A 24,463-nucleotide genomic window follows, 5' to 3' on the forward strand; every position below is an offset into this window, starting at 1 on the left:
AGTGGGCATGCGGGAGGCCGGGTGGACGTACCGCCGAATTGCTCAACACGTGGGGCGTGAGGTCTCCACAGTACATCGATGTTGTCGCCAGTGGTCGGCGGAAGGTGCACGTGCCCGTCGACCTGGGACCGGACCGCAGCGACGCACGGATGCACGCCAAGACCGTAGGATCCTACGCAGTGCCGTAGGGGACCGCACCGCTCCTGGGGTATCGGCGAGGACCATTCGCAACCGTCTCCATGAAGCTGGGCTACGGTCCCGCACACCGTTAGGCCGTCTTCCGCTCACGCCCCAACATCGTGCAGCCCGCCTCCAGTGGTGTCGCGACAGGCGTGAATGGAGGGACGAATGGAGACGTGTCGTCTTCAGTGATGAGAGTCGCTTCTGCCTTGGTGCCAATGATGGTCGTATGCGTGTTTGGCGCCGTGCAGGTGAGCGCCACAATCAGGACTGCATACGACCGAGGCACACAGGGCCAACACCCGGCATCATGGTGTGGGGAGCGATCTCCTACACTGGCCGTACACCACTGGTGATCGTCGAGGGGACACTGAATAGTGCACGGTACATCCAAACCGTCATCGAACCCATCGTTCTACCATTCCTAGACCGGCAAGGGAACTTGCTGTTCCAACAGGACAATGCACGTCCGCATGTATCCCGTGCCACCCAACGTGCTCTAGAAGGTGTAAGTCAACTACCCTGGCCAGCAAGATCTCCGGATCTGTCCCCCATTGAGCATGTTTGGGACTGGATGAAGTGTCGTCTCACGCGGTCTGCACGTCCAGCACGAACGCTGGTCCAACTGAGGCGCCAGGTGGAAATGGCATGGCAAGCCGTTCCACAGGACTACATCCAGCATCTCTACGATCGTCTCCATGGGAGAATAGCAGCCTGCATTGCTGCGAAAGGTGGATATACACTGTACTAGTGCCGACATTGTGCATGGTCTGTTGCCTGTGTCTATGTGCCTGCGGTTCTGTCAGTGTGATCATGTGATGTATCTGACCCCAGGAATGTGTCAATAAAGTTTCCCCTTCCTGGGACAATGAATTCACGGTGTTCTTATTTCAATTTCCAGGAGTGTATATTATAAGAACAGTAAAAAGCCCAAGATTGATCCCTGTGGGACACCATTCTTGATATCTCCCCAATTAGTCAGTGACGTTCAGTTACTCGGAGCATTTAATATTTGATCAGTTAAAGCCTTTCTGAAAATCAAACTGATATTTTGTTAGTACTTCATTTTTACAAATATGTGATGCTACCCTAGAATACAAGAATTCTGCATGATTTTTAGATAAAGCCATCAGAAGTGAGACTGGGCTGTAGTTGTTAGCATCAGACCTATCCACTTATTTATGCAATGGTTTAACAATATCGTATTTATGCCTATCTGGAAAGATGGCCTGAGCAACTACATATGTGGCTAATAATCATATTTTTCTGTAGGGAACAAGCATTTAGTATTCTGTTGGAAATGACATCAATTCAATGTGAGCTTTTATTTTGAGTGAATTTATTATTTTCCTAATTTAAGTAGGAGATGTGGGTTGAACTTCACTTTTATCAAACTGCATAAGTATTACCTCTTCCAAGTACTGCCTTGCATTTTATAATAAGTAGCTGGATCCTATTTTCTCTACACCACTTAAAAATGATAATTAAAATCTTTTTCTACTTCTGACATTTTGTTAACAAAATTTTCACTGAGTTTGATAGAAAAACAGTCTTGCTGTGCTCTTAGTTGCTCTGTTCCCCCTTTTAGCAATATTCCGAGCTGTTTTAATTTTATTATCAGAGGTGCTAATCTCAGATATAATGCACATATTTCTGGACTTTTTGAAATGCCTCAGGTTAAAGGAATAACTAAACCATTGTGGGAAGCTGAAATGCATTCATCATAAGTCATTTGTTACTTCACAAAAGTTCAACAACATTTTATTGCACAGACAAATCTTGTAATTCAACTGCCGAACAAAACAAATTCCTACTGAATCCTACCACCATAAATATAGAGCATTTTCAAACATACGTTAAAAACAGAACTCTTCAATTCAGATTTATGGGTAAACAGAAGAATAGATTCAATATAAATAAATTATTTGTAACACTGGCCAGTACTAACTCACAGTTCTGAAAGCATTTGATCAGTCACAGAATACTACCTAGGAAACACATTTCTTCTGAGTTCTGCTAGTCTAGCTTACCACCATAAATATAGAGCATTTCTCTGAAATACATTAAAAATGGAAACCGCTCAGTTCAGATTTCCACATTAACAACACACAATAGGTTCATTATAAATAAATAAAAAATGCAAATTTCTTATAACCCTGGTCAAAGTGAATCACTTTATTTGAGAACATCCAGTAAATCAGAGAAAGTTCCTTGGCACATTCAAGATACTGGGGTGAAATAATAATAAAATACTATTTAACAGCTGAGTAGTAAATCAGCATTAAAACTTTTACGTTACAAAATCAAATTTCAGACAGTTAAACCATGGCAGGGGCAGCTGCAGCAGGCCAGGTCTGAATAAGATGAAAAACATAATGAGTACAACTGGGTAAATTAACTCCCGGGAGCTATGAGTTAGAAATTCGACTGATATAGGATGTCATAGCATACCAGGAGGCCATAACGTCTCAGAGATTATGGTGAGACAGGAATTGACATGCCACCCACGTGCACGTACACAGCCGACACAGACAGGCTGCACCTGGTGGACCAGTGGGTAACAAATAGGACCCTGAATAGCACTTCCAAATGCTATGAACAGCTTGGAAGGCTGAGAGAAACCAAGCAAACATATAAATCATACATAATAATCGTGGAATATATGAAAATGCTCAGACCAAGACCAAAACTCAATGTGAGCATGGCCCTAACCCCTGACCAAACCTTATGTGTAACAATCAGAATTTTACCAAGAATTATTACTGATTAACCAGTTAATCTTACAATAAGATATAATAATAATGTGATGTAATAATCACACACAGCAATCAGTCAAATTAACTTAACTGACTTAGAAGGAAACAGACAAATCTTGAATGCTAGCACTCAAACATCTACGATCGTAATCATGGTGTTTACTTACCACAACTGTAGGCAATTTTCTGGTCGCTACATCAGTCAAGGAAGCAACAACTTCCATTACAAATCAGACTCAATTTCGACCTCAGTGGTCACTAACACACGTGGCAGCCTAGGGCGTAAAACAATTAATTTCAGATGCAGCTGACAGATAAGCAGACATTGAACAAATTGTAATTAAAGGAAATTTTAAAACATACAAATGTAGCGCTCAAATAATGTCAAATAGAGGCACCAAAAGATAAATTCCGTTCTTCAAATAGATTGATGGAGAAACAGAGGCAATTCAGTGTAGTTGGAGCACCTTCAACATGGGAGGACATGTGGCAGTCAAGTAATGAGTACCTTATCTGCAAGGACAGACAAGATGGCATTAGAAAATGAACAGCACTCCAACCATTATCAGCAAACTATGCCTCCTTCTCCTTAATGCATGGTAAATTGGCTGTGTCTGACTTACTCCAATGTCGTCAACAAGCTGCCCAAGGAAACACAACTTAGGACTCTATTACGGGGCCACCAAGGCGCCACCTTGTGACTAGGGAGAGGTGCACTGCATCAGTAGGCAAGGATGTAAACACAGAATGAGTCAACGTGGCTCACTTTTTAATACGTTTTCTTAATACAATTCAGTAGTTTTTACAAAGTTCCACTGTTTCTGGCTCATTACCCCTTCTAGCTATAAGATAAATTTTCCTTTTCTGTTTACAACACATTTTTATCCTGTAGTAAGCCATCGTTTTTAGATGGTTTCTTAAAATTACATTTCATTGTTTTTTAGAGAAAATGTTTTCAAATATACTCACAAAGGTATCGTGAAATAGATTAAATTTTAGATTAGCATCTGGTTCCCTTACACCTCATTCCAGTTTAACTGTCGCAAGTTTTCCCTAAAACTGAATGCACTAATTTGGAGGACTGTTTTTCATTACTGTATGGAGCTATGTTATATACTTAACGAGCTGTGTATCATGATCAGACAGATTATTCTTAACTGGAAAAATTTATTTGATTAAATTCATCTTGGTTTATAAAAACATTATCTATCAGCATGCAGCTTTCCTGTACCACCCGATTAGGAACATCAATAACTGACATCAAATTGAAAGAACCAAGTAATCCTTCAAGGTCAAGCTTTCTATCGAACTCTTTCAGAAAATCCTCACTAACATCCCCACAAAAATAATTTGCTTCGCTCTCCCTGACAGGAAGAACAACAAAAAATCCAAGTTTTTCAAAAATAGCTGAAAATTTCCCAATGTGACCCATACATGGTTACAATTATGAAAGTTCCATTATTTAGTTTAAGGTCACATGCACATGCTTCTATATATTGCCGTACACAACATATTTTAGTTTCTAAATTTTTCACACTATGATACATTTTAGCATATATGGCAACTCCTCTCTTCATAGTGTCTCTTCTTACATGTGCTGAAAGCTTATATCCACCTACATTTACCTTTTCCACATCTGTGACTATTATGTTCAGACAGGCATAGTACACTACTCCACCCTCAGTTTCCAAATTTTCTAAACAAACAAGAAATTCATCTACTTTGTTTTTAAATCCCCTGATATTCTGATGCAATATACGAACATTATTTTTCACCATGCTTTTATGAGAATCTTGTGATTTTTAACATCTGTAGACCTGCCTGTTTGAGCTTCTCATTAAGCTTAATTTCATTCAATGTTGAAGCATTGGACACTGATCTTAGCATAAAAAAGAGGCCCACCCATTTAGACCTGCCATTAGATTTCAAACAATGAGAGCTCTTTTGCATGCTGCTGACCTTCAAAACTGGAAGACTAAACAACTTGATGTCAAAATGGCATTCCTGAATGGTATGTTGGATGAAGAAATTTACATGCAACAGCCACAAGGTTATGATGATGGTACAGATCATGTGTCAACTGCTTTGAAGCTTGTGTGGATTGAAGCTATCAGGAAACTTTTTGTTGTTATTGCCGCATGCTTAAAAATGCAGTGTATCTATCTTGAATTGTTCTCTTGTACTTGATGATATTTGCCCAAGTTTCTATTATTATCATCGTTATTATTATTACATTAATTTTGATGACACCAAATATGTGGAAAGATTCTCAAAGGAGAAATAAAACATTTGTATTTGACAGACTTTCCTTACTGAATTCACTCTTCTTGCTCAAAAATGTAGATATGAACGCTTGAAAGAGTGAGTAGTGCTGATTCATAGGTGTATTTTAACGAGAATTTAATTCTTTTGTTTTGTGTGTGTGATGTATTGATAATGGGATTAGATGAAATGATTCATACCTGCCAGAACAATTACAAAAGGAGCTTGATTTTATGTTAAGTGGATAGCTATCTGGGTCTCCAAATCCAAAGATTTGAAAATTATATGAAGATAAATCAGAGTGCATAAGCAAAAAGAGTGTTGACAAAATGTAGTATGACTTGGCCAAAGCCAGTATCATCAGCGACTGAACCTGGATGTGTACCTAGTGATTCACATCGAATTAGTGATACTGACACACATTTAAAATTGGGAACACATCCAGCTACAACATATGCCACTTATATAAATATTGATTCGAGATCACAAGCTTCACCTCCTGAAGCCCACTGTAAATAGGTTAAACGAATTCACCAATATCTAAGAACTGCAATTGAATATGGAATCAGGTTTACAAAATTAATGAGTTCTGTTGTAGAAGCTTATAGTAATGCCAGTTGTACAGGTGAAAAATTGACTAGACATTCAACAAATGGAGTTTTACCGAAGTAATATGGTGGACCAGTGACGTGCAAAAGTAAACTTTAAAAATGTATTGCACAGCCCTCAATTGAAACTGAATTTGTTACTGCAAGTGAGACAAGAAAGTCATTAGTGTGGATGGATCATTTATTGACAACTCAAAGAGTCTGGGAACATAACACCTTTTTAAATGTTGCCATGCAACAATGAAGAGTGCCCCCAAAAATACTTATGGACTGTTTTATATAGTTCTGAGCTATCAATCCAAACAATAAAACTGTGTCATGGGCTATTCTAACTCCCACGATCACCTGTTTCTAGTTATCCAGCACTCATTAACTCTTTTGTGTTAGAGATGGCTAGAAAGGCTAGTGGAAACAACAGCAGTGTAGGAGGAAAATTAGTGAAGTGTGCATTAAATGTAGTAACTGTATCAGTATCTTCGCCAATAGTGATAGTTTCACTATTATTTGAAAGATGTGAATGTCTATGTGGGACCATGTAGAATACTAGGTTGTGGACTGTAATTTAAAATATATAAATAAGTCAAATTTCTGTACAATTTTTGCATATCTGTTTAAGCTGAATTTTTATATATGGTTTCACACTTTCATGCACTTTAGTAAAACAAGCTGAGAAAAAAAGGACATCTCTTGGATAGATTTTAATGCGCTGTTGTACTGAAACTGTTTATTCGTGGAATAAGCAAGTACAAATACGAAGTCCATCAGATATAGCTTGATAGCTTCAGAAACTGTGGAATCGTGATTGTACTATCTGATGAGCTTTTGTTACACGACCTGGCCATAGGACACTTGATCTGCTCAGCCAATGAGTACACAGAATGTGAGTACATTACACATTATGTAATCAGTTAATCATATAGTCACATTTTCAATATATGAACAAATAAACAATGAATAATTTTTAGGAAATTAAAATTATTGAAGTTCAGTTCCTACATTACACATTAAAAATCAAATTAGATTAATTAAGTACAAGTATGAGTATTCTATGAACTTTCTAATCATATTGAAACACTTATCAGCAGTCAGTCATTGAGAAAATCAATTTAGAACATGTTTCAGTAAGAGATCAAGCAGCAGACATTTCTACTAATGGTCTATCGATGAAGATGTTATCAAGAATGAGAACTTTGACTGGAATGACTGAGTTAAATCTTTGATTCAATAAAAAAATATGAAAATTTTGGTTGATGTAAAGGAATACATAAATTACAGCTTCATATTTTATTATATAGGTAATGATATTTGTGTTACTGTGTAAGTTAGTAGGTGAGCTGCTGTTGTTCTTGTTATGTTGCCATGAGTGACATGTTGATAAATAACACTCAATAAATCTTTGTTTATGCAGTGCATTAGGTTTTTATTCCTAACAGTATATATATGTATGAATATAAATATGTTGTGGTCATAGGATCATTTGTGTCCTTACTATGGGCCACACCTGCAGTGGTGTATATTGAAGTAGCATTTACCTATAATTACTGTAGACCTACTACCCTTTGTCCTCTGTGCAAGGAAGAGCCTTTTCTTATCCTACCACAAGAAAGTATCGATTGATTGATAATAAATATTGTGGTCTCTGTACGTTTTGTGCTCTGTACAGGGAGGCAATTTCTACTTTTCTTCCTACAGGGAAGCAGCGATTTTTCTGGACGGGTTTTTCCTCATAGAGGAGAGTCCGCCAGTAATGGTAAAGCTAGTATTTACAGTGCTGGAGGAAAGAGAACATCAATCTTACACTATGAAAGACTGCTTGTGTCAGTCACCTGACTAGTTTCTAGATTAAGGTTACTACTCTAGATTAATAAATGTGTCAGTCCAATGATGAGTTTCTATATTAAGGTCACTGGTATATAATTTTGTTTATCTTTATAGTGCTTTTTTGTAGCTTTAATTTATTAAAGAGTGACAACTAGTATGTGGGTTGATGTTGGGTTGTTTGGGGGAAGAGACCAAACAGTGAGGTCATCAGCCTCATCGGATTAGGGAAGGACGGGGAAGGAAGTTGGCCATGCCCTTTCAAAGGAACCATCCCGGCATTTGCCTGGAGCGATTTAGGGAAATCACGGAAAACCTAAATCAGGATGACCAGACGCGGGATTGAACCGTCGTCCTCCCGAAACTGGTATGTGTTTTTACTATTTCCTACAGGGTGATAGCTTTAGTATGATTTCAGTTTTGATCAGAGGGAATTTCTACCATTTGGAGTTTACTAAATTAAAACATGGTATGGTTTTTTTATAATTTAGTAAGGGTAGTTAAATTAATTATTGTACCTGTAGTCAAGTTTGATGTTATTTTGCCGTACCGAAAGAATTCTTGAATGGTAAAAATTTGTGGGTAATTTGAAGCAGTGTCTAAACAGCTTGTAGTCAGAATATTTCATGGTTTTGCACCAAAAAGAACACAAAGTTTCCTGAATACTAAACATAAACTAAATATCTTATGTGAATCTGAAAAACAAATACATAAATACATTATGGTACGTTCACTGAAATGCCAATACAATCCTTTGTTGTAATATGTGGAAAACTGTGATATGTCACGTGTGACAGGTGCCATAAAACAGAACCTAGTTCCATATAGTACCCTTTAAATTTCAGTTATGATGGAAAGATAAAACTAAATGATAATACAGAAGTATTATGATATTAGCAGAACCAGTCCCATTAAAGTTCATGTGATCCTTTGACTTGGAAAGAAAACAAGAATAACAATAACGAAAATATTTACCCACCAGGTTAGCTGAGAGCGCTAATGCACTGCCTCTGGACTTGGGTAGGCGTGATGGCCCCAGATCGAATCTACCTGGCGGCATAACGATGTAGGCTGATGTGCTGGCCTTCCTGGATGTGGTTTTTAGGCGGTTTTCCACATACCCCTAGGTGAATACTGGGCTAGTCCTCACACCCCGCCTCAGTTACACGACTCACAGACATTTGAAACACGTTTCACTCTTTCATGGTTTACACTAGACACGGATGGTTCGGGTACTCTGATTCCTTGCTGGAGGGTATGGAGTGGCAGTAGGAAGGGTATCTGGCCACCCCTTTAAATTAACTATGACAAATCAGATTGTCACAATGCCGACCCAGTGACAACTGTGGGACGAGACACAAGTCAAAGAAAGAATAACGAAAAATATTTATACATAAAATATTTTTCTACTTAGCTTATGTAATTCATAAACAGTAGCTTTCGAAAGCAAACTAGAAATGGTGTGAATGTTCTGAGTTGGTTAATAAATAATTTATATAAAAGAACAGCAAACATGATTATGTCCCAGTATTTGTTGTATACTGGAAAAAATATAATTCTTCTTGTAAAACTTAACATTTTAATTAGATTATTTGAGAAATAGAAACACATTTACTGATTTATATGGGGCAGCATATGTGAGGTTACAGAAGTCAGCCAAATTAAATTAAGGATTTTTCCCATAAGCAATAGAGGGTTCAAAACTTTCTAGTCTCTGTAAATGAGCTAAGATGTCTACAACGAATTTTGTTATAATTTCTGTGATAATTAAGTTACAAGAAGACATCATATATATGTATATGACATTCTGTATTAGTTCAGATGTTTTTATTATTTGATGAGGTACTCCTTGTAGTTGGAGTTCATCAGCAGACAGATCTATATCACAGAAGGTACAGCATGGAGCTACCAACACTGTATGGAATGCCAAGGAGCACCTCAGAGCACACCACCTCTTGGAACTTCTGTAGGGTAATTGTACTAGAGGACCAACGCTTTCAGTAATGTAAAGTTAGAATGAAAAAGGAATGAAAAGAAATTGTAAAAACTTTTGATTTTCAGTTGGTTGAACGACACTACATGATGAAGAGCATGTTTATTTCGAATATGTAATAAGCTAAATCGTTAAGTGAAACTTATGAAAGTCGTTTCAAAGAATAATGTAAGAGGAATACTTATTAATCACTAACTGTGAGGGACCCATAACAGAAATTTATGTTTCACTACATAACTTCTTTCAGTTTCTACAAAACTTCGCAAATACAGCGACAACTTTTATCTGGAAATAAGTAGTAGCTAATTATACCATTAAATAAATGACAAAATTGATCTGCTATATGTGAAGGCTTTTTTGGTCATGAGTCTTCTCATTGGTTTGATATAGTCTGCCATGAATTCCTTTCCTTAAAGGAAAACATTTTGTCCAGTTAGACTTTGTGATTAAAAACATAATTGAGTTGATACCATGTTCTCAGCATGTGTTAATAAACTGTACCTTTGTTAGTGGTCTTTTCCAGAATGTCTAAAAAAAAGACAGAGATTTTTCCCCTATACGAAAGGATGACAAATCCTGTAGTAATAATTATCATCTAATATCTGTGATTCCTATATTTTCCATAATAATTGAATGTGTAATACCCACAACACTATGTTCTAGCCACAAAATGTTAAAATGAACTAAGTGTGCAAACTTCAATAAACATTATCAATACTACATATAAAAGAGACTGTATTGTGTAAAAATGACGATAATTATTTCATTATTTCTGTAATAATTTAATTTCTGTGTGAATTAAAACTATTATCAGAGAACTACATTCATAGACAATGACAATTATTATCTTTTTTTTATCTGTGATAATTGTGGTTTAGTTGTTCTTCCTGTGCTAACCAATGAACTGTTCGGACGTAAGACGTGTGAGGTCTGTAAAGAGAAAACCTTTAACTATATTGTTAATTATTATTTGAAAAATAGAGTCGCTATTGTCTAGATGTGGATTTGTATTTATTTCAATTGTAATCCAATCTAATTAATGTTTTTACATGTTAATTTTCAGCTCCACAATTAGGAGCGCAGCCATTAGCACTAGTAAATTGGAGCAGAGTCAACTACTAGCTGGTATAAAAAACATGAAGTATATTTCATTGAGAATTATTTTAAATGCTAAAGGATAGAGAGCAAAAGGCTTAAAGACTTTTACCTTTACCTAGACTGATGACCTCAGAAGTTAAGTCCCATCGTGCTCAGAGCCATTTGAACTTTTACCTAAATATATTAACTAGATATAAAAGGAATCAGGAAGAACAATAGACAAATTGACTATCGTCTGTCTGCCGCCATCTTAGCAAAAATATCTCTGTGGCAGTTTTGAATCGAGAATTTTAACAAACATAAATGTTGTTAGATATAAATGCATGGAAGTAAATGTGCACTGGTGGTTCCGAATCTAGTTTAAAAGACAGAACTCAGTTCAGATCGAATCTTTAAAAATAGTGCTCACAGCACGTTACATAATATCAATTTCTTATTTGCTGATGTATGAAGCCTAATCATTTCTGACGATTTACATGAAATATTTTAACACTTTGAGGACTGAGCGCGAGTGTGGACGCTCAACCGGCTGGAACTGAGCGATTTCACAATTTGTCTGAATATTCTACAGCAGATTCTATACAACAGAAAATAGATTGCTCTTTTGCATTTAAAAACTACATCAATTCCCTTCAGAGTACTGCAAAGAAATAAACATTTACGTTAGTGACAAGGGTTGTATATTAATTTGAGAGTATGCTGTTTTTGCAGTGAAAAAAATTTTTTTAGGTTTTAGGATTTCTAAGGGACATAGGAGTGAAGTTGTTAGTTTTAAATGAATAACTGTTGAAATATGAACTTTTATTTTATTAATAATCACACAGTTACATTGGCTTTTGTATGAGATATTTCGAAACATTTTGGAAAACAAAGCCCTATGTCACAGGTTTCACAATAATATTGCGTGTCTCTCCTTGAAACTTTACCATATCTGGCCTTGCTTGTTTCTGCGCATACTTTGCACCTTCTCTGAGGCTACTTAGACAATTTTGTGGGTGGAATTAATTTTGGAAAATGTCTTCCGCTTAGTCTCTTGATGGGTGAACTATTCTGAGTAGTGCATGAGTCTAAGCGGCCACCTTTGTGAACCAAGTTCTCTGCTAACTCTGTAATGTATTCAACCAGATGTTTGCTTGTATTTCGCGACGTTTTGTACAAAATGTATGAATTTACACTCATGAGCATGAAAATGTGAAAGAAAACGTTTTTGCACCACTTTATTTGTTTTCGTTCAAAAGGATAGTACGCCATTAGCTGGTCACTATGATCCACACCAGCTTTTTTACTCTTGTAGTCCAAAACACAGTCTGGCTTCATTTTTTCCACCATTTCAAATTTATTTTTTACACTGACATATGTTGCCGTCATTTTATGCTTTGTTGTCAAAAGAAAAACGTCTCTGTTGTCCTTCCATTTTACAAACAGTAAGTGATCTCGTATGCGAAACGAAAGTTCATTTTTTTTCAGTTTCTGGCCAACAAGATCCCTTGGTAGTCCTTTTCTATTTTTCTGCACAGTACCAACTGCCTTAGTTCTTTTCCCACACAAATAATCCAGTAAATCAGGGCTGGTGTAAAATCGGTCCATGTATAATGTGGGACCTTTATTATGAAACGAATGACACAATCTGTCTACAATGTGTAAAATGCTATTATCGGCATTAGACTATTTCCCAGAATTAATTTCACAGTTCAGGACGTACCCACTTCCACTTTCACATAGCATAAAATTATACGCCATATTTATTAGGCTTATTTTTCATATACACTCTAAAACTCAGTCTACCACGAAAAGGGCAAATTCCTTCATCTATAGTAATATTTTCGCCTGGCTCGTAAGCCTTTTCACTTTGGGTCATGCATCTGTCGAATATAGGTCTTACCTTATGAATAGGATCGTGACCTACCTGGTTTTTAGGAATATATGTTGCGTTATCTACGAGATGCAACATTCGTAAATTGACAAACATCTATCTCTTGGCAGACACTTTGCCACAAATGAGGACTGCAACACGGGATTTGTTGACCAGTAGTCAGACAGTTTTGGTTTCTTGTCTAGGCACATATGCAAAAAATTTATACAGTTCACTGAGTTTCACTGTTGTCCACTTACGCCACACTGACTGAGGCTTCAGTTTTCCTGTAGCATTTAGTGTCTCTATTGTCATTCTAGCGTAGCGGTTTGTCTCTCGTTTGATCAGTCTCACCAGTTCTTCATCGAAAAAGTACGTGAAACAATCAAACACTGATGAATGTTGGTCAATCCCATCTTGAATTCCACAGGATTCAGAAAAAACAGGAAGCTGGGGAGTGATTGTATCGTCATCTGGCCAGAAGAACATGGCAAATTGCAATGACCAGTTGTGTTTGTTGTGACAACAATGTCAACAGCCTCATCTTCAGGTCTTCCTGACGATTCACCGTCCGAGGGATGGTTTTCATCTATAAGAAAATTCGTAAAAATTATCTTTTTTCTGACCAGGAATCAAACCACAGAATTACGGAAAATTCGGACAAAAAATTGCTAACCATCACTAATGTCAAACCACAGAATTACGGAAAATTCGGACAAAAAATTGCTAACCATCACTAATGTCAAAATCTGCAATTTCTTCATCTAATTCTGAACCACTATTGTTGAATAATAACTCTATTTCTTCATCTCGCAAGGCCATGACGAAAATAAAGCGCAAAGCTATCAGCCGACAACAATCTAAAGTTTCGAACTGCCGCGCACCTGTTGTGTCGAGCGTGAGCGCGGCAAAGCAAATGACTCAAAATATACTTCTGTACCACCTCCAACAGTGACATATGCCGCCATCTATAATTTTTTCTTGGTACTAGGATAACCAGAGAGTACTTTTAAACCTACAAAATATGAAAGTCATACGCTGGGAGACGATAACATCGCTGATAATCGGCCTACGTAGGTGCTACGTTGATCGTCTTTTTGGGGTACTGTCGGACCGACGTAGGAGCTACTTCGCTCGTCTCGAAAGTGTTAATAGGAGACATACATCAGTGTTGTACGTGGGTAGTATGTTGTGACTAAATGTTCCTGTTGCTGAGAAAAGTGCTTCCATCTTAAGTAACATTTGTGTAAAATCTGATAAATGATATGCAATTTAGTGCCACTCACACGACTTTACAGACAACATTTCTACAGAACGTTAAGGGGAGATTTCTTTAGCAGAGTGAAAAATATTAGCTGGGATAATCATTTTCGAGATCAAATGAATTGTTACGCTGACAATAGGAAACTGGTTTTATATTTTTTTATCTACCTGAAATATCATTTATAAGTAATTAGAGTAACGAAATACTATAAACCAGTACCGCCACAAATGCTGCACACAACTGCAGAAGTCTATGCATTAATTTAGTAATAATAACTGGATTGCATCTCAGTCCCCTAGTGTTGATAGCTAAAAGTGTTGAACAGTTTATTTCTTTTGTGCAAATCTGCTCTGACTCAAAATTATCTGATGAAGCCACACTAGTTGATCTGGCAAATGCATTTAATTCTGTAAACCGTTAAATATTACTGGAGATTCTGTAGTGTTATTTCTTTAGATGTTTTGAACTCTCTCTAGCTGAATCCTATTTCAGTAATGGAAAACAAATTGGGAACTATGACAATGGAAAGTCATACCTCGTGAATATTACTCAAGGGATTCACCAAGGATCGTTGTTTGGGTAACAACTATTTCTAATATATGTAAATCAGCTGCCAGTAACATGAAAGCTAAATCTGTGCTTTATGCAGATGACATAACATTCATAAATCCCAGGAAACTTGTGAACAAATTAAAACTACACAATGAAAAGTATTATGAAAAGATTATGAACATTTTTGCAGTTTATCCCATGGTGCCATCGAATGTTCATTTGTTAAAATCCTTAGTACATATCTGAATTAAGTATTAACTTGGAACAACCACACATACTATATTTGTAAACAGCTGTCATTCGTTATTTATCTGCTATGTAAAGTAACTAACATGTTTCTCAGGAGCTATTGCCTAGTTCCTATTATGCTTTCTTTCACTGCCAACAAATATCTACATTCTTTTGCGAGCTAATTCTACTGATTATAGAATTTTTTTATCTTGCATGTGGAGGTCAAGACGTGCATGTCAGGAAAATCCAAAACTAGAATATATTGTTATTTTTGCTTTCAACAGTTAGGTGCTAACAGCTCCAGTCTCTCTTTAAGGTCAAATCACACTAAACATTAAAGGTCAATTCACACTGGCTTTCACATCATGTAATATCACATCGCAGCACCAACAAGTTTTCTTGGAAAGAAGGTTTTGACAGCTGATGCCATCGATTATTTTTGATCACATGACCCCAAACTCATTTCCTCCCAATACACAGCCATGTGCACAGTTCTGTATTTCGTTTTGTCCAAGTTTTGTGGTTAATCTCAGTTGTCTGTTATTTTTGTTATTTGTTATTAATTGTTTTTTATTATTTCTTTTGTTAAAATTTCTTATTTTGTAATAAATGATGAAAGATTAATTAAAACAGTGAGGCAGCAGTCTGAACTCTACGCCCTGAGTGTAATAAATTACTTGTCATCTACAACATTTATTAACTGGATTTTTATATATACTGATACAATATGTACAATGATACAGACTGCAAAAATGCTGCAGGTAGAAGTGAAAAAAGTACTATCTGTAGAATCAGATTGATTAGTGAGTGGAATTTATTTGTATGTTGTCAGGCAACTATAATGTTTCATAAAGAAATGGACTGAGACCTTCAGACACTGTAAGCATAGTTAAATGGTTCTTTCAGTATAAATCAGGTAATGCAGTAGAGTTGTTTGTTTAAATATGTGTTGGTTCAACTGGCTAACCTAAGGACATCACACACATCCATGCCAGAGGCAGGATTCGAACCTGCGACCGTAGCGGTCGCGCAGTTTCAGACTGTAATGTCTAGAACCGCTCGGCCACACCGGCCGGCCTATGTGTTGGTGGCAGGCTTGCTTTTTGTTAAGTAGCGTTCTAGACTGTGTGTGAAAAAGTTTTGCAAGCATCAGTGGTCAGTGTTTATGAGGCTTTACTAGCTAACCCCAGTACAAAAAAGGCACTTGAACTATTAAAAGCCAAATACAAGATATAAAGAAAACTTATAAATCTTGAAGGGAAAGATACTGAGTGAGGTATGACTTGCCAAAACTCCGCACTGTACTGGCAACTAACCTTAATCGTAAACAAACCAAAAAATAAAAAAAAACTTGTTCTTCGATCTTCTAAAATAATTATAAAATGCAGATTATCCTTTCCCGAGATCCTTTTATAGTGGGTGAAGTTCCTCTTCTGTTCCACATAATAACGTTTTCAGATACATACTCTTTTTTGCGGTGTTTTTTCACTTCTGTCTTCTCTAAACACAACATATCCCTGTAACCTGCATAGAATTTGAGTCCAATAAATGTCATTTTCGTTCAAATGTGGACTCCAGCATCCCTGTATATAAGCTTCTGCATTGTTTATGAGCACTTCACGAGTAAAACAGTTGACAGTCATCTGTGTGATGATAGCAATACCAGCAAAAAAAAGCAGTTGAGGGTAGCCATAGGTTTTGAGGTAAAGTGACTTGGATTGACTTTGCATTCCATGATGTGATTGCCATCCAATAGTTTTCGCCTTGATCATTGCAAAAACTTGCCTGCAACATTTGTGGCAAATGTAATGTCTGATCTGGAAGTCTGTACTAAGTACAAAAGATTTCCTACAACTTCCAAATAGGGTACACTTTCCTTACATTCCCTGTCCTTAACAGCTGATAACAGTTTTGCATTATTTTCCATTGGGGTAAAAATAGGCTTACAGTTTTCCATACTGAACTTTTCTAAGATTTTCTTTCTATACAGAGATCGATCAACCATAATTCTTGTCTGTTGGCACTTCTTAGAATCTTGATAACTAAGTGTTGATTAATTTCCCCTAAGTCATGCATATTAAATTTTGATCATAACTGTTTATTAAATAGATCCATTTTTTTTCACTATTTATCAAAAAAATCTTCTACCTATATGGCTGTGATTGTGATTTCTTTCTTGCTTTTTTTATAACATTCATTTGGATCTCCTTTTGACTGCGACTTGCCCAGTTTTATCCAAGTTTTATGTAAACATTTATTTCAGCAATAATCACTCTACTTTAATCCATGCATGCCTTTCTTCGAATGTCAAATTTTCCTTTCCCTTGAAAATGTCTTTTAAATTCATCACACATATATTTCCTCTCCAGCTTTCCAGTCAGATAGGCTATTTTCACATCCAGTTGATGAATTAATAGGCCTTCCCTTGCTGCAAAAGCTAAAAGCTATCTTAATGATGAATATTTCACCACTGGTGAAAAAGTCTCATTATAATCTGTTCCTTCTTTCTGGCACTATCCTGTACTACCAATCCGTCCTTAAATTTTGGTGTTTCAGTCTCAGGATTTTTAATATTGAATGCTCATCTTGTTCTTAGCAGCTTTTTTCAGATCTGTCATCCCATTCCTATGTATCAGTATTTAAAAATGATTGTAATTCTTTTTCACTAGCCTCTTTACAACTTTGAGCATTGCTATTTGCCAAAGCTTTATCGACTATGATAGGTTCACTATTGAAGGTATGGGCAACATAAATTTCATACTCTGGCTATTTTTTGGTTTTGTTATACAGTAGAACGTCTCAAACAGTCTTTTTCTATTGAATCTTCTTTCTCAATTTCATTCTAAGACAGCTTATCTGCTTTCTCTTTATCCTTATCTTCCTCTGTTTCAGTTTCCATGTCTTTTTTAGCACTAACACACCTTGTTTTGGGTTAATTACTGTTTTATTTTGACTACTTTCCTTTCTCTAAATTGCTACATCTGTACTGCTTATTATCTTCTTATTCACAGGATCCTTTTCAATCCTCACTAACAAAAATATATTTCTGAGGTTTCGAAATTTGAACCATGGCTTTACATCCTAAGGCTTTTGAGTGCCTCGCCTTTATGGGTGGTTTTCCTCTCAGAACTACTAGAATTAACATGCTTCTTTCCTTTATTACTCAACCTTTCGTTACACAGTGGTGAAAAATGTCCATTATTCCAGCATCTGAAACGTTTTGTTGGTTTCTTCGTCTTGTATTTAGAGTATAAAGCCAATGCAGTTTCTGTCATTTGAGTGTAAGAATCTGGCTTATTTTTCATTCCCTGTATAATCTTTACCTTCACACTGTTGTCTGTAATGGGTATCCCAAAACTTTCCAAATGCATAATCATAGGTTCACATATTTCTCCGGTAGTCCAGCCGACAGCAAAGTGACAATCTATTCTTCTGCAATTTCAAAGCCAATGTTCTTCAGACAATTTGAGATTGAACTTACTTTATTCATGTATTCGTTCACCTTTTTGCACTTGCTCAATCTTGTAATTATCATCTCATGAAGTAATCCTAGTTTTTGCTTAAACATCCATCTTCGAATGCGTTTTTCAGTTTGACCCATACCTCCTTTACTGATGTAGTCTTTTCCATATGAACATAATTTACTGGATCAATCAAAAGGATTAGTTTTGATTTCTCCTTCTTACCCTTAGCAGAAAATTTAATTCTGTATGTTTCAATGTACCTTTTACAGTGTTCCACAGGCCATCCAAATGCAAATACGTCTCAGTAGCAAATTTCCAAGCTGCATACTTCTCGCGACCTAGAATCTATTCTATTTGCAGTCACTTTTCTTCACTGTATACACAATGCAACTTTATATGAACTTCTGTGCACTTTTCCCAAAAACATGTCCCTGTGAAATTTATTACTTCAGTTCAATTCTATGCTGAGCCCATAAATTGTTGAATTCTTTAGTTTAGCGCAGCGAAATGACGTGGAAAAATTGTTTGGGGACAAAATAAAAAGTTATATTTTATTAACACATAATGGAATACCAATTTATAGAGGTCTAATGCACAACTATACACACTGGAAAAATACTTTGTTCACATATCTCCACAAATACACCTTGACAGAATGGTGCTGTGATGTGATAATGGCATGAAGGCCAGTGAAAATTGGCCTTAATGGAACAGAACAGCAGGTGATGTCACCATCAAATGCTGATATGTTCACTTTACATAGAATATCAACACAATGTCAATACCGAACGATAAAACCGAGGATGCAGGATACAATCATTCATAGAAGAAGTTGGAATATATTATCAGAATTAAGCTACTGGCAATGACAAAGTTTATTAATAACCAAAGCAAATTTCATAAAAGACGTTCTTGATAAAATCTGTATGGTAAATTGTTAATAAGTGAAACAATAGGAATAGTGTAGCCCAAGCATTTCAAAATACTGATAGTTCTTTAGTACAGAAAACATACACACAGATCACATCACACAACAATACCATTCCCCACACCAATATGAATGTAAACACTTTCTTCCTGGTGAGCCCCAACAATGAAGTTGTAGTGACTGCTACCAGCACCCCCTATAGAGGAAAGTCTGCGTGCCCACGCAGTGACGTTACGCACAGAGTCTGGTGCCGGTGCTCGCTGTCTGTTTGGCCACAGCAATAGACTGTAAAGGGATCTGGAAGACGAAAATTCGTAAAGAACCCCTCGGATACACACAAGCATGAAGACACCAAACTCACACAGGTGTGGTCCATAGAAGCAACTGTGAAACAGAGTAACAGAATAATTCAAAGTAATTCTCGGACTGTCTGTCCGGTAGAACTATGAAATACTTAATGGTAGTGCTTTTTATGAGACAGACACAGTTTTGCTCTTGTCTCTCAGCTGCTATTCCCTAGTCGATATATCAGTTCATAACTTACATAAAAACTGACAATATAATGAAGCTAATTCAGTGTCAGTTATGTGCTACCCATTAGGCTAAACATAAGCACACAACTGTTTCAAATATTTTAGCTGTGTATCTATAAGAATTCCTTGTTTTTGAACAGGCAACATCCTGAAGACTTTTACAGCAGAAAAAAACACAACTAAATACTAGAACCAGACTGCATCGAAACTCATCTGTATCTTATGTGCATATACTTAATTATAAACCGACTTTTATTCCTAACAACAAACAGTAAGTATAAAGAGATAATGAGATATTTAACTAATTAAGTATGAATGTGCTTAGGCTATACTGCTTGAACTTGCAGAATATAGAATTCATATAACCTATACCTGCTAAACTGTAGAATTGCCAGGACAAGAAAACGAAACACTGGTTTCTTTGGCACTTATGCATTTAAGATCTTATATATTAGTCAAAATGTCGCTGACCTTCCACACAGCCTAAGTGCCTATTCGTTGTTAGCACACTTAACCTCTTTTAGGAAATAAACAAAACAAATACTCACTCTTGAACTTGAAGAAGGACTAAAGTTATCTCTGCAAATACTTGACAACTGTTTCTTCCTCGTTGCCTCATCCTCCTTCCCAGAGGATTTAAACACAGTCACTTTTGGTTGACTGTCTTAATTTCCCCTACAATTCGCTGCAGAGCATCGAAACGGCATTTGGCAGGCAACGAAATTTTCACAGGCAAGAAAAATAGATCATCAGTTTAGTGCACAGAAAGTAAGCAATCAAATCACGTACACTAGCGCAGGAACACCATTCACTATAATAGTAAACTGATTCGAAAGGTGCCACACGACTGTTCACAAGCACTGTCCCATAAAACTGTTGAAAACTAGTTAGGCTCCATGTGTAGCCATGTTGTAACGTCACGCACTACGTGGACAGGCTCTCTTTTACAGGGGGTGCTGCCGCTACTCACGTCGACTGCTGTGTCCACACACATTAGCTCCGTTTGCGCCATCCATAGATACGGTTGTGTTGAGAATTCAATGACTGCACTATAACAAATGAATGGCGTAAACCGCCAAGTTTGAATCCGCCGCTTGGAGCGCTGTATAATGTTGTTGCCTACTCCTTCGAGTTATAACTTTCGTTTTTATGTTTATTCTGTTCCTTTGTTACTGTTTTGTTGTTTATAAGTTTCATATAGCAACTGTAATACCAAGTAATAAACCGTTCAAGTATATTCTCAGTGCGTGTTTGAATATTTATTAAGTATGGGTAGCTCTACATGACGAAAATATACCCGTCAGTGGTGCCCCCGACGTGATCCACGGTGGGAAAACCGGTGCCGCAACAAAATTGATTACGGAATGGAATCGCCTGCAGTGTCGAGACTGGCTGTTCGCCTCCCACCGTTTTAGCCACATAATCCAGTTCTATGGTTTGCTCAGGTTGAGGCCAGCTTTTGCTATACTGGAATTACAGCAGATGCAACTAAGTTTGCATTAATAATGAGCCAGCTCGAGCAACGCTAAGCTTACGAAGTTCAAGATATAATCACGGTACCACCGACGGAGAATGCATACAAAAGATTAAAGACTGAGCTTATTCGTAGAGTTGCAGCATCGCAGGAAGACTGTATCAGAAAAGTGATGGCTCAGGAAGATGTAGGCGACAGAAAATCGCCTCAGTATCTGCATCACCTCAAAAGCAAATTGGACATCGGAACAGTGCCCTACAATCCTCTGTGTACACTATGGAGCAGCCGTCTGCCGCCGCAGGTTTAGACGATCGTCGCATCGTAGACAGAGGTGTCCCTGGACACTGTTGCGGAACTGGCCGACCGCAGGTGTAGACAGGGCACAACAAACTTTCAGCAGCAAATTGAAAAGTAAGAATGTAGGGAAATCAGTAAAGAGAAAGAAAGTGTTTTGTTAGGTAGTTCCCATGGAAGAGGTGTTGGCCAACTTTTGCAGGATGAACTAGGATCAGAATACCAGGTCATCAATTTTTTTAAACCTAGTGCTGGTCTGGACCAGGTGACAGAGGATTTAGGATCACTTTGCAAAGATTTCACTAAGGAAGACACCGTGGTTATAGTTGGTGGGGTAGGTAACAGTATTGACAGAGATCCTGGGTACAGTATAGAGTGTGACCTGGCGAAGATTGCATCAGCATCGAAGCATACTAGTGTTGAGTTTGTATCTGTTCTTGGGCGCCATGATCGACCTCATTTGAACTCTTCCGTCAAGAGAGTTAATTTGGAGCTGGAAAGGCTGCTCATGTCGGGTGCGGGGTCACACATTGGTGTGGTTCATGTTGATTCTCTCAGTAGGTGGGATTATACTAGGCATGGCCTTCACCTCAATAGGAAGGGGAAGGGTAAATTGGCTGGGGAAATAGCAGGAAAGTTAAAGGGGGGAGGCACTGTCATGAGTGGTGAAATACCAGTGGTTACAGGATTCAGAAAAGACCCTTTTTTAGGGTAGGGAGGACAGAAAGAAAGCAAATTTTAAGAGAGGTTAGAACTGAGACAAACCTTCAGGTTGAGAAAGAAATCAAAAAACATAATTCCAGCTTATTACATCAGCATAAACAGCCATTGGTTAAGAGTTTTCAACTGTCAGCAGATATTTTAACTCCACCCAATTTTAACTCAGTCAATGAGAAATGTCAGCTATCTTTATTGCATCAAAATATTCGAGGACTGAGAAATAAAATTAATGAATTAACTATCTGCATAGATGAATTAGAGTCTTCAAACCCAGCTGACATAATCTGTCTCTCTGAACATCATGTGACCACTGGTATAGAGCTTTTAAGTGTTACAGGGTTTAGGTTAGCATCTCACTTTTGTAGATCAGAAATGGAGAAAGGAGGAGTTGCCACATTCATCAGGAACTGTCATAAATTTAAGACCATAGACATTCATAAATTTTGCCTAGAACAGCATATGGAAGCACGTGCAACAGAATTAGAATTTCACAAAAAATCCTTCATAATATTAAGTGTATATCGAGCACCTACAGGTAACTTTAATCTGTTTGTCAACCACCTTGAAGCTGTACTGGCCCATTTAACAACCAAAAACAAAGAAATAGTGGTTGCTGGTGATTTCAATGTAGATTTCCTTAAAGACTCTCACAATAAGAACTTATTTGAGTTAGTAACACTATCATTCAACTTAATTCCCACTGTAAAGTTCCCCACTAGGATAGCCACTTGCTCACAAACAGCCATTGATAATAATGCCTTTATAGAAAAGTCCAATGAACAAAATTATATAACAAAACCAATAGTCAATGACCACTCAGACCATGACATGCAGTTCCTTCTGTTAAATGTTAATACTGAACAGGATATAAAATCTGTTAAATCTGAGCTCAAGAGGGTAATCAGTAAGCCAAAAATTGATTATTTTAGGACACTCCTCAGAGACATTCACTGGACTGATGTTTACAGTGCTCATGGCATGAATGAAAAATATAACATTTTTGCTAATAAAGTGCTTACCTCATTAGAACACTGCTTTCCCCCAAAACTTACCAAGGTTAGAGCAAAGTCTACAAAGAAGTCATGGATTACTCGAGGAATAGGGGTATCTTGTACAACAAAAAGAAAACTGTATCTGTCAATCCGAAACATTTCCAATGTTGATGCTATAGCACATTATAAGAAATACTTCAAAATATTAAAGACTGTAATATGGATGTCAAAGCAAATATATTACAAGAAAAAGATAGTCATATCAGATAACAAAATAAAGACAATATGGGATATAGTGAAGGAGGAGACCGGTAGAACCAGACATGAAGAGGAACAAATAGCATTAAGAGTAAATGATACATTGGTGACAGATGTTTATAGTGTTGCAGAAATAGCATTAAGAGTAAATGATACATTGGTGACAGATGTTTATAGTGTTGCAGAACTTTTTAACAAACATATTATAACTGTTACGGAAAAGATGGGGTTGTCAGGTTCGGTAGATGCTGCTATGGATTACCTTTGACCAGACATTTCAAGTAACTTCCATAATATGAATTTGACCCTCACTACCCCAACAAAAATAATGTCCATCATAAAATCTTTAAAATAAAAAACATCTAGTGGGTATAATGAAATATCAACAAAGTTAATTAAAGAATGTGATTCTGAGCTAAGTAACATATTAAGCTATCTGTGTAACCAGTCGCTTATTAGTGGAATATTTCCTGAATGGCTGAAATATGCTGAAGTTAAGCCACTGTTTAAGAAGGGAGATAAAGAAATAGCATCAAATTTCCGTCCAATTTCACTGTTGCCAGCATTCTCAAAAACTTTCGAAAAAGTAATGTACAGTCGTCTTTATAACCATCTTATCTCAAATAACATACTGTCAAAGTCACAGTTTGGATTTCTAAAAGGTTCTGATATTGAGAAAGCTATCTACACTTACAGTGAAAATGTGCTTAATTCATTAGACAAAAAATTGCAGGCAACTGGTATATTTTGTGATCTGTCAAAGGCATTTGACTGTGTAAATCACAATATCCTTTTAAGTAAACTAGAATATTATAGTATAACAGGAAATGCTGCAAAATGGTTCAAATCTTATATCTCTGGCAGGAAACAAAGGGTGTTATTAGGAAAGAGACATGTATCAAGCTATCAGGCATCATCCAACTGGGAACTAATTACATGTGGGGTCCCACAAGGTTCCATTTTGGGGCCCTTACTTTTTCTTGTGTATATCAATGACCTTTCATCAGTAACATCACCAGATGCCAAGTTTGTTTTGTTTGCTGATGATACAAACATTGCAATAAATAGAAAATCAACTGTAGTCTTAGAAAGATCAGCCAATAAAATATTTGTGCACATTAATCACTGGTTCCTAGCCAATTCTTTGTCACTAAACTTTGAAAAAACACACTGCATGCAGTTCAGA

At 36.9% G+C, this 24,463-nt stretch overlaps 1 long non-coding RNA gene across 2 annotated transcripts in view; it reads right to left on the reverse strand.

The window, feature by feature from the left end:
* Nucleotides 1-3,102: 3,102 nt before the first annotated feature.
* The window catches only part of LOC126263214 (uncharacterized), a 110,914-nt gene continuing 89,553 nt past the window's right edge, over nt 3,103-24,463 (reverse strand). Inside the window, exon 4 of one of the 2 annotated variants that reach the window (XR_007546866.1) lies at nt 3,103-3,211. This is a non-coding gene — a long non-coding RNA (uncharacterized LOC126263214). Of the gene's footprint in view, nt 3,212-19,195; nt 19,304-24,463 lie in introns of those variants that run through there. The other variant, XR_007546865.1, reaches the window with a different exon arrangement.

Source organism: Schistocerca nitens, chromosome 6 (assembly GCF_023898315.1).
Source record: "Schistocerca nitens isolate TAMUIC-IGC-003100 chromosome 6, iqSchNite1.1, whole genome shotgun sequence".
In the NCBI taxonomy this organism is placed as follows: Eukaryota; Metazoa; Arthropoda; class Insecta; order Orthoptera; family Acrididae; genus Schistocerca; species Schistocerca nitens.